The sequence below is a fragment of the Diachasmimorpha longicaudata genome, chromosome 8, assembly GCF_034640455.1.
Source record: "Diachasmimorpha longicaudata isolate KC_UGA_2023 chromosome 8, iyDiaLong2, whole genome shotgun sequence".
NCBI classification, from domain to species: Eukaryota; Metazoa; Arthropoda; class Insecta; order Hymenoptera; family Braconidae; genus Diachasmimorpha; species Diachasmimorpha longicaudata.
In genome coordinates, this window is record NC_087232.1 from 746,188 (window position 1) to 763,993 (window position 17,806).

Sequence of the window (17,806 nt, forward strand, 5' to 3'; positions counted from 1 at the left end):
AATGGGTGAGCCCGGAACTTGGGAAAATTGAGGGATACGTAGCCATACGTAACAGTAACTCACCCGCAACAGTTCACAGCCGTTGCTAAACATCGTACTAGGTGTATTTCGTCCTACTCTAGCCGATGAAACAGGAATTTTTCAGGTGCGATCAACGGTTCTTCAGAGAACGTCGACCATAGGGCGAAAGACGTGAATCAAAAAACGGCGTCAGATCGGTATAAAAAATGCGTGCGGTACTACAAAATGATGCCATGCAGCCATCTACGGTGTCGTAAAGCGTCAAAATGCAAGATTTCAAAAAATTTTTCTTCAAAAAAGTGTTTTTCAGCTGCTGAAACGCACGATTTTCACTAAAACGGATAAGACTGCAATTATTTCCCCGACAACTGAATGCAGCCGTTTGAAAATTGCCTTCGGGGGGTATTTCGTCGAGCTGAAGCGGATGGAACAGAAATTTTAGATGTGCGACCAACGGTTCTCGAGATAACTTCGTTCATATCAGAAAATTTTTCATAGTAATTGCTAAACTTGGATATAACTCACCAGCAACAGTTCACAGCTGCTTCAAACTTCTTTACTAGGGGTATTTCGACGATCTGAAGCCGATGGCACTGGAATTTTCCAGGTGCGATCAACGGTTCTCGAGATAACTTCGTTCATATCAGAAAATTTTTCATAGCAAAAGATAAAGTTGGCTGTAACTCACCCGCACCGTTTCACAGCTGCTTCAAACTTCTTTACTAGGGGTATTTCGACGAGCTGAAGCCGATGGCACTGGAATTTTCCAGGTGCGATCAACGGTTCTCGAGATAACTTCGTTCATATCAGAAAATTTTTCATAGCAAAAGATAAAGTTGGCTGTAACTCACCCGCACCGTTTCACAGCTGCTTCAAACTTCTTTACTAGGTGTATTTCGACGAGCTGAAGCCGATGGCACCGGAATTTTCCAGGTGCGATCAACGGTTCTCGAGATAACTTCGTTCATATCAGAAAATTTTTCATAGCAAAAGATAAAGTTGGCTGTAACTCACCCGCACCGTTTCACAGCTGCTTCAAACTTCTTTACTAGGTGTATTTCGACGAGCTGAAGCCGATGGCACCGGAATTTTCCAGGTGCGATCAACGGTTCTCGAGATAACTTCGTTCATATCAGAAAATTTTTCATAGCAAAAGATAAAGTTGGCTGTAACTCACCCGCACCGTTTCACAGCTGCTTCAAACTTCTTTACTAGGTGTATTCCGACAAGCTGAAGCCGATGGCACCGGAATTTACCAGGTGCGATCAACGGTTCTCGAGATAACTTCGTTCATATCAGAAAATTTTTCATAGTAAAAGATAAAGTTGGCTGTAACTCACCCGCAACAGTTCACAGCCGTTGCTAAACATCGTACTAGGTGTATTTCGTCCTACTGAAGCCGATGCAACCGGAATTTTTCAGGTGCGATCAACGGTTCTTCAGAGACCGTCGACCATAGGGCGAAAGACGTGAATCAAAAAACGGCGTCAGATCGGTATAAAAAATGCGTGCGGTACTACAAAATGATGCCATGCAGCCATCTACGGTGTCGTAAAGCGTCAAAATGCAAGATTTCAAAAAATTTTTCTTCAAAAAAGTGTTTTTCAGCTGCTGAAACGCACGATTTTCACTAAAACGGATAAGACTGCAATTATTTCCCCGACAACTGAATGCAGCCGTTTGAAAATTGTCTTCGGGGGGTATTTCGACGAGCTGAAGCGGATGGAACAGAAATTTTAGATGTGCGACCAACGGTTCTCGAGATAACTTCGTTCATATCAGAAAATTTTTCATAGTAATTGCTAAACTTGGATATAACTCACCCGCAACAGTTCACAGCTGCTTCAAACTTCTTTACTAGGGGTATTTCGACGAGCTGAAGCCGATGGCACTGGAATTTTCCAGGTGCGATCAACGGTTCTCGAGATAACTTCGTTCATATCAGAAAATTTTTCATAGTAAAAGATAAAGTTGGCTGTAACTCACCCGCAACAGTTCACAGCCGTTGCTAAACATCGTACTAGGTGTATTTCGTCCTACTGAAGCCGATGAAACAGGAATTTTTCAGGTGCGATCAACGGTTCTTCAGAGAACGTCGACCATAGGGCGAAAGACGTGAATCAAAAAACGGCGTCAGATCGGTATAAAAAATGCGTGCGGTACTACAAAATGATGCCATGCAGCCATCTACGGTGTCGTAAAGCGTCAAAATGCAAGATTTCAAAAAATTTTTCTTCAAAAAAGTGTTTTTCAGCTGCTGAAACGCACGATTTTCACTAAAACGGATAAGACTGCAATTATTTCCCCGACAACTGAATGCAGCCGTTTGAAAATTGCCTTCGGGGGGTATTTCGACGAGCTGAAGCGGATGGAACAGAAATTTTAGATGTGCGACCAACGGTTCTCGAGATAACTTCGTTCATATCAGAAAATTTTTCATAGTAATTGCTAAACTTGGATATAACTCACCAGCAACAGTTCACAGCTGCTTCAAACTTCTTTACTAGGGGTATTTCGACGATCTGAAGCCGATGGCACTGGAATTTTCCAGGTGCGATCAACGGTTCTCGAGATAACTTCGTTCATATCAGAAAATTTTTCATAGCAAAAGATAAAGTTGGCTGTAACTCACCCGCACCGTTTCACAGCTGCTTCAAACTTCTTTACTAGGGGTATTTCGACGAGCTGAAGCCGATGGCACTGGAATTTTCCAGGTGCGATCAACGGTTCTCGAGATAACTTCGTTCATATCAGAAAATTTTTCATAGCAAAAGATAAAGTTGGCTGTAACTCACCCGCACCGTTTCACAGCTGCTTCAAACTTCTTTACTAGGTGTATTCCGACAAGCTGAAGCCGATGGCACCGGAATTTACCAGGTGCGATCAACGGTTCTCGAGATAACTTCGTTCATATCAGAAAATTTTTCATAGTAAAAGATAAAGTTGGCTGTAACTCACCCGCAACAGTTCACAGCCGTTGCTAAACATCGTACTAGGTGTATTTCGTCCTACTGAAGCCGATGCAACCGGAATTTTTCAGGTGCGATCAACGGTTCTTCAGAGACCGTCGACCATAGGGCGAAAGACGTGAATCAAAAAACGGCGTCAGATCGGTATAAAAAATGCGTGCGGTACTACAAAATGATGCCATGCAGCCATCTACGGTGTCGTAAAGCGTCAAAATGCAAGATTTCAAAAAATTTTTCTTCAAAAAAGTGTTTTTCAGCTGCTGAAACGCACGATTTTCACTAAAACGGATAAGACTGCAATTATTTCCCCGACAACTGAATGCAGCCGTTTGAAAATTGCCTTCGGGGGGTATTTCGACGAGCTGAAGCGGATGGAACAGAAATTTTAGATGTGCGACCAACGGTTCTCGAGATAACTTCGTTCATATCAGAAAATTTTTCATAGTAATTGCTAAACTTGGATATAACTCACCAGCAACAGTTCACAGCTGCTTCAAACTTCTTTACTAGGGGTATTTCGACGATCTGAAGCCGATGGCACTGGAATTTTCCAGGTGCGATCAACGGTTCTCGAGATAACTTCGTTCATATCAGAAAATTTTTCATAGCAAAAGATAAAGTTGGCTGTAACTCACCCGCACCGTTTCACAGCTGCTTCAAACTTCTTTACTAGGGGTATTTCGACGAGCTGAAGCCGATGGCACTGGAATTTTCCAGGTGCGATCAACGGTTCTCGAGATAACTTCGTTCATATCAGAAAATTTTTCATAGCAAAAGATAAAGTTGGCTGTAATGTTACGTATGGCTACGTATCCCTCAATTTTCCCAAGTTCCGGGCTCACCCATTCAGGGCACAGCGTTCCCTGAGCCCTCAATCAAAAATCCGAACAGCTCAATAGATTCTCCAAACAAATACAATTATCAAAGTCCAAGACTTAAATTTTCTCTAAATACATTATTTCAAAAGTTATGAACGCTTTACGATTTGCAGACACGGCGACGATTTTCATGATTGTTCGTGCCGAAGATAAGAATGATTGAGCATAATTCAGAAAAATATGTCCACCACAAACATAATGCTTCATATAAACTCGTTTAGAAAGGAAATTCACAAAATAATATTGTTCAGGCTTTACCGCTATGGAAGGATTGTAGAACAAGTAGAATAATGAAAAGGTTGAAATATGTTAAGGGTAGCAGAACCGGTATTTCTCACCCTCACCACAAGCAAGCGAATTTTCATATGAAATATTGATATAAACAAATAAAGAAATGACGGGACCAATGACAGGAGCCCACATAAAAATAATATTATAGAAAATGAATATGAAAATGAACGAGCCTGTGATGCAGGACAGGTAAAGAACCACGAGAATGAGGTATGCGACGCCTAAAAATATAAAGGAACCCAAATATTCTAGAGTTCTTAATGAAAAACCTTACATAGACTCGAAAATCTGTGAGAAGGAATAGATTTTGGTGATTAGCATTATGACTAAACTAGCAAAATATACTCTTTCCGAAAACATTATGAAGACATTGTTACAGAAAAATATGAAAATTGTTAACAAGCAAATGTAAAATATACCAAGTATGCAAAATAATCTTATCAACATCCGGCGGATGGATCGTATAACGCCATAGACATAGTGGAGAAAAATCTCGACGCGTCAGCATGTAAGATGAAAGACAAAAAGAAGTCATCCCCACTCATCATTCCCACCATTAGCTAGAACATGTGGGAGAAAGGGAACTGTTATGTGGCCACTGTAAGAGATGCACCGGATTGGTTGGGCCAGCCCCACCTACCGGGAATGGGCGTCGCACGTGCAGTCATCACACTGATAAAAGGATGTGCTACTCACGAAGCTAACAGTCAATTGGAGAGCAAGTCAAGCTCGATCGCTGCCGCGACGCGGTCATAAGTCAGTTCTATCGCTGCCGCGACACGGTCACGACCAGTCACTATCGGGACACCGCTACGAGCACCTGACTCTGCGGTTTGTCCATAGATTTTCCATCAACTTTTAATGTAAATTTATATTTTATTTACTCTCGTTGAAAAGTTGGATAACTAAATTCTTGAACTCAAATAAATTGAAGCCCTATAACCGAAAACGATTAAATTTCCGCGGTGCACGAGAATTGACTGCTAGCTTCGCGATTTAGTTTCCTTTCAAAATTAAGATTATAATTGTTTGAATTTGGAATATCGTATCAGGAATAAATCACAGCAGACATATAATTTGTTATAATATTTGAAAACCTTGTGTCCGCCGTCTCAGCCGCTCGTCCAAATTGGAAAGTTTGTTCGACTGATTATTTGTGGACGTCTCCAGATTTTCGTCTGGATATGACCCGAATATTCGGTTGGCAAATTCCCAATTAAAGGTCGCATTTCCATCTTTTTTGAATAAGTGGGAGACTAGTTCTGCAGCCCTGGATATTTCGGTGGCTGCGTTACTAGGACTGGCCACGTTCATTAAAATGGTTGAAGTCAGATCGCCCATGTACCCACTGAATTATGCTTCATTTTGGCGGCTTTTATAGTTGACTAAAGGAGAATAATTCTTGTGGGTGCGGTTCGTCTGATCATCCCACGTACTAGTAAGAATGAAATAGTTGTCATCTTCAAATAGTCTCGCCGGAAAATTATCGATTCGTCAGAATTCGTTAAATCTATTCCGAGAATTTTGCCGAGATAACCAGTAATGACAAGACTCACAAAACTCTTGGATTACTCGGAAATCCCACGAGAATTCTCGAAATACTTCAGAATTATTGACTTGCCAGCTACAGTCAATTCTCCGTGCATCCGACGCGTAGAAATTCTAAAAAAATACAAAATTTAACCAAAATATTTCGTTCCACTCACAATAGTTTATCAGAATACTCAGTGCCTAACCACAGGAATCACCGACTCTACCTACCAATTCAGGCACTGACGGACAATTGCCCTGCAAGAAGAACCTTACTGAAAGGACGAAAAGTGTTGAAACCTGAGACAACGAACGAGAAACGGTAAGTAAAGTGAAAATAACCATTTACAACCCGGGGATCGATTGATACTCCAAATCAAGAAATAAGAAAGCGGTTAAAATCGGGAACATTTGAGAATCTCCAGCCAACCTAATATCGGCAAGTAAAGTGGTGATTGGCATCCGCTCGACAATCTCCGCTACCTTAAACTTCCCTAACTCTCAAAATCATATCCCGTTACCCTTTCAAAACGTATTTTCTGAATTTCGATGATAATCTTCTAATTATTAAATCGATAGACAAGAGAATACGTAACAAAAATGGTGCTAAGTGTGGGGTTATTTCCTTTACTACATTTCTCCGTCAATCGTGTGTTATATCACTTCTCGTTTTTGTTCTCGTGCCGCCAATTATCAGGCCATAATGATGATTAGAAAACAAAAGTCCTCCCTTCCGTGAGCGTTACTAAAGAAACAAGTCACAGGATCGACGATCATTGGTTCATAAAACAAACCCGATTCGTATTACCATTCGAGTACTTTTTAGTAAATTATAATTCCACTTTCATTTAAATTTCTTCCTTATTTGATAATATTCATATAAAATGGATCCTACGTCAACACCACCATCTCGGAGGGATAGTTTGGAGGAGGCTCGTGAACTGAATCGTCTTCTGAGCGAAAAATTAAAAATAATCGACGAACAGGCAGAAATAATGAATGAATTGCGAAAAGCCGTAAAAGACATGCGTGAAATTAACACACAAACCAGCACGGCTGGATCAGAACTAGGCGCGGAACAACCCGCCCCTACAAACACAAATTCTCCCGCCATTAATATAATTCTCGATCAAATTACGAGTCTCACTAAACAGGTGCAAGAACTAGAGACTACAAGAAGAAATCAAAATACCCAACCTTCTGTCTCGGAAATTACTACGAATAATAATTTCAGAATCACCGTTAAAGATGCATTGGCATATGTACCTACCTTTGATGGGTACAATATCACAGTGACAGAATTCATGCGTGCTTGTAATCGGGTTTGTGCCATGATGAACCAATCGACAGTTCCAACATTCCTCACATTACTTCGCCAGAAATTCAGAGGTCGTGCTCGGACTACTTTAGAACATATGGAGTATCAATCACCCGGAGAGCTTGAATGCAAATTACGTGAATTTTTTGATCCTTATCGTACCGCCAACCAATTCAAAACTGCTCTCGAAAACGTGTGTAAAAACCCGCATGAGCATGTTGTAGACTATATCAACCGTGTCAAGAATTTGTATACAGACGTCCTTGAGAATGAAAAGCTTGAACGCCAATCCCTCTCTGCTGATGAAGAGCTTAAAATTGAAAAAGATGCCATACAAGCTTTCCTTAATGGGCTTCCACCTTCTCTGCGCATCCAATGCTTGAGCAAACCACATTGTACTCTCGATGAAGCTTTCAAAAACTCTATCCAAGTCTATAAAATATATGAACGTGACATCCTTAAATTCTCCGAATCTGCTAACTTCATTGGAACAGTCCACCAAGATAGCCCAATACAGAGCTCCTCGCCACTAATCGAAAAATCAGCGGCATCTACCCACAGAAATCATGCGCGAACTCCTAAATACCATTATGACTACAACAATCATCAGAACACATATCGCCACAGTTATTCCAGACCCCAGAACCAAAACGACACTGCCAAGTATCACTGGGGAAACAAACGAAATTATAGGAACTTTAATAACAATAATGATTCAAACAATCCAATGCGTAGAAGCCCCAATCATCTCCAATCTCACAAATCTAATTATATTCCGGGGGCATTTTGCGAATTATGTCGAATTCCGGGACACACACTATCGGATTGTAGGAGATTAGCTTATATAAACCAACAAAAAGATCTACAGTCAAAAAACGGGAAACTCCCCGATCAGACTATCGGCGGGATCACGGGGAGCCAAACCATTCAAACGCCGAAACCCACTCGACCCTCGCCGGTACAAGTAGAAGACGCCGCGGGCTGCTCGAAGAACGCGTTATTCAGGGACCAGTAGAACCCATACAAACTCATTCCTATACTAATGTAAGCCCCAAATCCATTCATAACTTTTCGCCCAAAAACAGCACATCACACTCATACGCATTCAATCCACTAGATGACACACCCAAGCATAATCACCCCATTGATTCAAATTATACATCAGTAAAATCAGACCAAGAAATCTATATCATAAAACGCGAACGGGAGCTGAATGCTATTAAGTTGCATGACAGCCTCCGCACGCTATGGGAACAGAAACCGTCCCTAATGCGAACAGGTCTCGGGTATAAAGGGGGGCTCCCAACTGAACGTAATAACAAAATAGATTTCATTAAGGAAAATAATGAAACAATACATGTCTCCAAGCCACAAGAGACTATGGCAGAATTCCCGTCAGATCCTACGAACGGTTCGTCAGCCCATCTTACGCGTGAAATCACAAATTCTACAACCGACCAAAGCTCAAATTTCTCTCTCAACAAACACCCTGGAAACTACGGCATGATCAACAACTCGCGTTCCGAAAAAGCAATACTTTTCGAGCAATCTCTCCATGATGTTTCCTCCCAAGTAAACCATAGAGTCATTGGAAAAGAATACGCCATCTTGAATGAAAATGAGATAATACCCCCAAACTTCAGATCGGACATTATTAAGATGGAACCTAATACGACTACTTCTGTCCAACATCCTACGCGCATTGCGCACATGAAAATTAAAACAACTAAAGTCGCGTCTGTTACTATTTGTTCACCGCAGTTGAAGATCCCAACAATAATGATGATCGATAGTGGGGCTGAAGTGAATTTAATTAAAATCGGAGCGTTAGATACGCGAACACCCATGAATATCGAAGAAGTAATAGAACTCCGCGGTATCACGGAAACTATTATACGAACAATTGGAACTACTTTCTTAAAAATACATTCACACTATGCAAAATATCATATCGTCAACGATCACTTTCCCATAACACAGGCTGGAATAATCGGGGCCGAATTTTTCCACGAATTTAAAGCAACCCTGTCTTACGAGTTCCAGACATTTTCCTTTTTAGGCATGAACATGGAGATAACTTATGACGACTGTCAAATCGTACCAAAAAATTCCTCATCTGCTTTTCGGATTAAATTAACTAAAGACTCGCCAAGTTTAGGGCTTATACCTGATTTTTATATTACAGACAAAATTTCTATAATAGGAAGCCCTGAGTTGAATATTCAAGGAGAAGCATTCGTACTAGCAATCAACCAGAGCAACGAAGATATTATACTCCCAACGCCAGTGGTAAAAATGGGACAGTGCTGTTGGTTGACAGGCAAACGAGAGGGTGATGCACAGGGCGAGAGTGATCCACAGAATGAATATTTTCTCCAAGAACCAAATTCGCGCATAGAAAGACTCAATTATATCAATGGGCAGATCGATCGCTTCACTTCCCCTTACAAATCTGGCAGTTTCATTAACACAGTATCCCGCGAAGAACTTACCCCAAATCGCGCAAAAACTATCCAATCGCTCATTCAATTGAACCATTTGTCAGAGGAAGAAAAAACAGTAGTTCATACCCTGATCGATCATCACCAAGACCTCTTTGTTATCAAAGGAGAGCAATTAGGAGCCACAAATGTAGTTTTCCATCGCATCAATACCACAGATGATATCCCCGTTTTCAAGAGGCAATATCGATTCCCTCCCATACATAAGGAAGAGATTATTAAACAATGTCAAGAACTGGAAGCTAAGGGAATAATTCGACCATCAGAATCCCCGTATAGTTCTCCAATATGGGTAGTCCCTAAAAAAGAGGACTCGCAGGGTAATAAAAGGTGGAGAATGGTTATCGATTATAGGGCCCTGAATGAAAAGACCGTTGGTGATGCTTACCCATTACCCAATATCAACGAAATCCTAGACCAGCTCGGTAAAGCTCGCTATTTTTCGAGCTTCGACTTAGCTAGCGGTTTTCACCAAATTCCCATTCATCCAGATGACATACATAAGACGGCTTTTTCCTCGCCCTATCAGCATTACGAGTTCACACGAATGCCTTTCGGCCTCAAAAATGCGCCTCCAACATTCCAACGAATGATGGACAAAGTTCTAATCGGCTTACAAGGGAAGGAAGTGTTTGTTTATATGGATGACATTGTCATATACTCCCAAACACTTGAAGAACACATTGATAAATTCGATAAATTAAGTGAGCGCCTTAGAAAAGCGGGCCTTCAGCTTGAGCCTGACAAGTGCCACTTCCTGAAGAGGGAGATTACGTATTTGGGACATATTATATCATCGGATGGGGTACGCCCAGAGCAAAAAAAGATAAGAGCTGTAAAAGATTTTCCCCGACCGACGACTCAGAAGAATGTTCGACAATTTCTCGGCCTCACTGGATATTATCGGCGATTTATTCCTAATTACGCGAAAACCTCCAAACCCCTCACAAATCTGTTAAAAAAAGATACTAAATTTTATTGGGGCGAGGAGGAGAATGAATCGTTCTGTGCTTTACGAAATGCCCTGTGCTGTTCCCCTGTTCTCCAGTATCCCGACTTCACAAAGGAATTCATCGTAACAACTGATGCTTGTGGATATGGTATCGGTGGAATCCTCAGTCAAGGGGATGTCGGTAAGGATCTCCCTATCGCCTATATTTCCCGATTGTTAAGTAAAGCAGAGAGGAACTATTCCACTATTGAAAAGGAGATGCTAGCTATAGTATATGCAATTAACTATTTCCGACCCTACATTTACGGGCGGAAATTCACCTTAGTCACTGATCATAGACCGCTTACATGGCTTAACTCCGTATCATCTCCCAATTCTAGAATCGTGCGATGGAGGCTTAATATGCAAGACTTCGATTATAAAATAATCTACAAACCCGGGTTGGTGAATGCAAACGCGGATGCACTGTCTCGCAATATTCCTATCGGAAGTCAAGACGAGGGAGAGGATCACGACACTAAAAATATTGCAATAATAAATTTGCGAAGACTTTTTGCCATTGATACTGACTCTTCATCCACATCTAGCGATTCGATTTTCTCTGCCCCCTCGAAAAGAAAAAGAAAACAACTGAAACGCGAATTCAAAAAACCCAAATTCGCGTACGCCAAAGATGATGGAAAAGCGATCACGCAACTATCCGATTTCGATGATAGAGCAGCTTCGGACGGAAATAACGGAGACGATAGAAACGAGAGCGCGCAACTATCCGATTTCAATGATAGCGGAGCTTCGGACGGAAATGACGGAGATGATAGAAATGCGACCGCGAAACTATCTGATGTCACTGATAAAGAATCGTGCAATGGAAGTGACAAGGGTAACGAAAACTCAACCGCGCAAGTATCCGATTTCGCAGAGACAGAAGCGAATAATGAAAAGCAAGAAGGTAATGATATTCAAGAACGCTCACTGTCATCATTCAGGTCACCACCAAGTTCAATTGAAAATGATGACGAAATACAATTCGATAACGGTACTCTCCATCTAGAAGATCTTGCAAACAATATTGATAATTTGTTAGCGTACTCAGGTGAAGAAATAGAGGGGTATCCGAGCGATGATCCGCCAACAGACGACGATTCGGATGAGTCAAGCGATCCCAGTGAACAACTATTCCCTCCGCCGAGTGTCCGATTTCAGAATAGGAATGAGAGAAAAGGGGAGCGACACCCCCCGAACTCACGGATAATCTCTGAGTGGGTCATAGAATGTAGGGATAATCTCAAAATGCGTAAAGATAATTTGTTGATTTTTACATCCAATAAAGGCGAAGCATGCGATAAAGGTGCAGCCGAACTTTTGGATCAAATCGATTTCCCAATGAATGAAGTCACTCTCTGCCGCGTAAAAGTGATTCCGTTCAAAAATGAACATCTCTTAATACTACCTTTGAAAAACCGCGTGACGGATATCATAACCGAAGAAGATATACGCGAAGGTCTGGAGTCTATATACAATGCTGTCATTGAATTAAACTTAAAATCCTTTAGCATTGCTAAAACAGAACATATCGACGAAATTCCATGGAATATAGTGCAACAAAATTTAGTAGATACTTTCTCAGATTTGCAAATAAAAATAACAGTGTGCACCCAAGAAGTGACTATCCCAGATCCGGAAGATCGACTCGCCCTATTGGACGAATACCATTCAAGCGCGATAAATGGCCATAAGGGTACATCGAAAACATTCAATCGTCTTAGACAAAATTACTTTTGGCCTGGCATGAGGCAAGATGTCATCAAATTTATACGTAATTGTCGTGAATGTCAATTTAAAAAATTAGTTAGGGTAAAAACCAAACAGCCTATGGTTATAACAGATACCCCCAAATCAGCTTTCGACAAAATCGCAATCGACATGATGGGCCCTCTCAAGAAAACAAGAAGGGACAATGTTTATATTTTGACAATACAAGATCTCTTAACTAAATATACTTTAGCCATCCCATTGAAAACCGGGAATTCTAGTGAACTAGCAACCGCACTTATTAAAAATTTTATCTGTTATTTCGGAGCCCCACGAGCAATGCTTACCGATCAAGGCTCTAATTTTTTGTCAAGTCTCACCAGAAACATCGCGAAGAAATTCCGAATTAGACAGTATCATACGACTGCCTATGTGCCACAGAGTAACGGATCAATAGAAAGATCACATCATGTCCTTATGGAGTATCTAAAACAATATGCCAATACTCACACCGAATGGGATGAATTATGCGAATTAGCATCATTCGCGTACAACACCAGTGTACACGAAGGAACAGGTTATACCCCCTACCAGTTAGTATTCGGGAAACTCGCGAGATTACCCTCAAGTAGGGCCGCCAATTATCCGGTCGACATAACATATGGTGATTATTTAAATAAACTGTTTGAACGAATAACCGATCTTCAAGAAAAGGCAGGAAGAAATCTCCACAACGCAAAATTACGGTCAAAAAGGTATTATGACGCAAAAGCCAATCCCCAAAATTTCCATGTGGGGACTATGGTATATCTATTAAAAGAACCCTGCAAGGGAAAAATGGGTGATCAATACACAGGACCTTACAAAGTAATAGAAATCTTAGCAAATTCTAATGTTATCATAGACATTAAAGGAGTTAGGAAGAGAGTTCATACGAATAAATTACGCATATCATAAGATGCAAGTTTCTCTTTACACATATAATTAATCTAGATAAATAAGAATATGACAGAAAGGTACGTTGCGTAAGGCACGAATCTACACACACTGTTGTTGTTTGTTATCAACAACTGTTTTAGACGGGACACGCGTGTGCTGCGACGATCCTCACCATACTGTTGGTAACTACTAACTTCGGCGCAATCAAAGGTCTCGTAGGGTACGATTGCAGTGGATCAACTCTCAACATTACATCGTACTCCTTGCTGCAAATTGAGGAATGCCACATACCTTCTGAACAACCAAACTCAACTTCTGTCAATATTGAACTACTCCAACTAAATAAATATGGCAACATTGAAGTGAATGAATGCAGAATCCAAATAGATCGCACAATCCACCACTGTGGAATGTTTTCGCATGTATCTATAGTGCACAATTATCATCGAGAATACTTCGTTGAACTGAGTCAGAAGGAATGTCAGAAACTCCACAATTCTAAGTCTTTTCAGATTTCTCACAATACCTTCGTCGATGAATTAGTGAGAAACATCCCGAATAGCAGACCTATCACATTAGCGGGAAGGGCATCAACTACAGGACGATGCAAAGGGACCCAGTACAGCGACCCTTTTGGGACATGGGACGATGTCATCGTTAATGCTATAGTGCGGATCTTTTTCACGACATATACCACGACCGTTGAACTCCAAACAAACAAAATTACCCTAAAATCTGGAGCTAAGTGTGATTTTTTATCAGGTGCGTGCACGGATGCTACTGGCACTCAAGCCTTTCGGTCAGTGAAATCCGAAAACGACTGCAGATTTGAAAAATATACTACCTTGTATCGTGGCCCAGCAATCAGAATAGAAGCAACCAGATTCGATCCTCCAACCTACATTGTGTCAGCTACGGACTTCACTTTCTCATTAGAACAGAAAGCGAGAAGTTCAATCTGCGGGTATTCTCTTATTCAAACGGAAATACCAAAATTATTCATCATGGAATCAGCACCAGGCGACACATTCCAAACAAATAAAGTCATAATAACTGAAAACGTTGACTTGATCCAGTATGTGAACACAAAAATCGTTTACGTTGAACACCACCTACGCAATCAAATTCGAAAACTCTATCATTTTATCCGTTTAAACCAATGCGAAGTACAGAAAACCACCCTCAAAAACTCTCTGGCTCTCGCATCATTCGCCCCAGACATGTTCGCTTATAACTTGATGAAAAGACCAGGATACCATGCAATCATTACCGGTGAACAAATATCAATTGTAAAATGCATAGCAGTACCCGTCAAACTTCGACGAACTGACGAATGTTCTTTAGAAATTCCAGTAACCCACAACAATAAAAGTTATTTCCTGACAGGGATATCGAGAATGTTAATACGTAGAGGAACATTGATCGATTGTCACTCGGCTGTACCTACAACATTCTTCCTTGATGAATCATGGTACACTATGAACCCAGAATTGATGAAAGCTCCAGCACCCTTGACTCTTAACCCATTAAAACCCATTAAATGGGAGTACGAAAAAATCGGAAATTTGGGTACAAGCGGAATATATAAGGAGGAGGACATGGAAAAACTACGCGACAGATTCCTAACAAAAGCCGAAACTCCAGCTGTAATGAGCAATATGATTCGAGCTGCCAATGGTAATCCATTACCCAGTGGTACAATCTCCATGAGAAATTTCCTGGATAGAGACATGTTGGAAGAAATCAGCCAATCTGCAGCTCAAAAGGCCTGGGACAGTCTAAAGACCTTTGGAAACATAGTATCAATCCTCATCGGCGTTGTAACGATAATCCAAATCATCATCGGAGTAATCAATGTGATTATTCATGGCTTCACTCTACACGATGCGTTCGGATGTAACTTTCGTATAATCGGTGCCTGTTGTGGATCCATAACTCACTACGTATTATACAAATCACGACAAGAACGGAAAAATAATTCAGATGAACCAATCTATACAGCAATAAAGTCATTTCGAAAAATTCCCGAACAAGAAGAACTTACTTCAGTAGTACACGAAGAACCGACAACCTCTAGACAAAGCATTATTGATCCGGCACTCCTAGCTAAAGCACGAGTGACAGTCCAAACAACATAAATTTAAGTACGATCGAAAGCGACACGCAGCATAGAAACGAATCGCCGTGATAGCCATGAGCTTCCGAGATGCTGCATTGAGATCTCTACCTCTTCGCCAACAAACGAACAGAAAACTCAACGATACCAACACATCGCCACTAGAAACGTCATCCAAAACTTTTTAGTGACAAAGCCATCAGCAATTTTCGTTAACATCTGTTCACCTTCGATACCATGCATAAAGAACTACAAGACGTACTACGAGACCTCTTGACCACACACAAATATACATAGAAATAAGTAACTTAGGATTCACCAAATTCCGGATCTGCCTTAAGAAACTCTCATTTTAAAAGTAAACAATAATAAAAATAATAATAATAATAATAATAATAATAATCATCATCATAATAACGATAATAATAACACTGATAAGCATAATAATAAGTGAATTGTAACGATACCAATAAAAAGTATCATATCACGATAATGTCAAAGACAGCAAACATAAAAGATTACCACTACCATTAGAGAACCATAAACAACAAACAAAGAAAAAAAAAAAAAACAAAAAAAATACGTCGATTGGGATAAACTCAATATTCAGTAAGAACACTATATAACTCATACTTCAGTAATTACTATGCATTGCTCATATAAATAGGTTAGAAGAGAAACTTGCATCTAAAGTAGCCTTATCACTAGAACTATACAAAAAAAAAAAAAAAAGAAAAAAAAAAAATTTTTCAATTCATAAATTATGTTTTCTTTCCAGTTGCTTTCGTCGTCATCAGACAAAAGCAACTGTATTTGCAACAGTCATGTGACGTATTTCACTAATGTTAAAAATGACAGAAAGAAATACGTATTTCAAAAATTTAATAGCGCCGAACAAGACAGGGCGAGGATAATTTTTTTTCTCTTCGATGACTATCATCTTACAGTTGCTTTCGTCAGTTTTCAGACGAAAGCAACTGCTCTTCCCATCATCATGTTACGTATGGCTACGTATCCCTCAATTTTCCCAAGTTCCGGGCTCACCCATTCAGGGCACAGCGTTCCCTGAGCCCTCAATCAAAAATCCGAACAGCTCAATAGATTCTCCAAACAAATACAATTATCAAAGTCCAAGACTTAAATTTTCTCTAAATACATTATTTCAAAAGTTATGAACGCTTTACGATTTGCAGACACGGCGACGATTTTCATGATTGTTCGTGCCGAAGATAAGAATGATTGAGCATAATTCAGAAAAATATGTCCACCACAAACATAATGCTTCATATAAACTCGTTTAGAAAGGAAATTCACAAAATAATATTGTTCAGGCTTTACCGCTATGGAAGGATTGTAGAACAAGTAGAATAATGAAAAGGTTGAAATATGTTAAGGGTAGCAGAACCGGTATTTCTCACCCTCACCACAAGCAAGCGAATTTTCATATGAAATATTGATATAAACAAATAAAGAAATGACGGGACCAATGACAGGAGCCCACATAAAAATAATATTATAGAAAATGAATATGAAAATGAACGAGCCTGTGATGCAGGACAGGTAAAGAACCACGAGAATGAGGTATGCGACGCCTAAAAATATAAAGGAACCCAAATATTCTAGAGTTCTTAATGAAAAACCTTACATAGACTCGAAAATCTGTGAGAAGGAATAGATTTTGGTGATTAGCATTATGACTAAACTAGCAAAATATACTCTTTCCGAAAACATTATGAAGACATTGTTACAGAAAAATATGAAAATTGTTAACAAGCAAATGTAAAATATACCAAGTATGCAAAATAATCTTATCAACATCCGGCGGATGGATCGTATAACGCCATAGACATAGTGGAGAAAAATCTCGACGCGTCAGCATGTAAGATGAAAGACAAAAAGAAGTCATCCCCACTCATCATTCCCACCATTAGCTAGAACATGTGGGAGAAAGGGAACTGTTATGTGGCCACTGTAAGAGATGCACCGGATTGGTTGGGCCAGCCCCACCTACCGGGAATGGGCGTCGCACGTGCAGTCATCACACTGATAAAAGGATGTGCTACTCACGAAGCTAACAGTCAATTGGAGAGCAAGTCAAGCTCGATCGCTGCCGCGACGCGGTCATAAGTCAGTTCTATCGCTGCCGCGACACGGTCACGACCAGTCACTATCGGGACACCGCTACGAGCACCTGACTCTGCGGTTTGTCCATAGATTTTCCATCAACTTTTAATGTAAATTTATATTTTATTTACTCTCGTTGAAAAGTTGGATAACTAAATTCTTGAACTCAAATAAATTGAAGCCCTATAACCGAAAACGATTAAATTTCCGCGGTGCACGAGAATTGACTGCTAGCTTCGCGATTTAGTTTCCTTTCAAAATTAAGATTATAATTGTTTGAATTTGGAATATCGTATCAGGAATAAATCACAGCAGACATATAATTTGTTATAATATTTGAAAACCTTGTGTCCGCCGTCTCAGCCGCTCGTCCAAATTGGAAAGTTTGTTCGACTGATTATTTGTGGACGTCTCC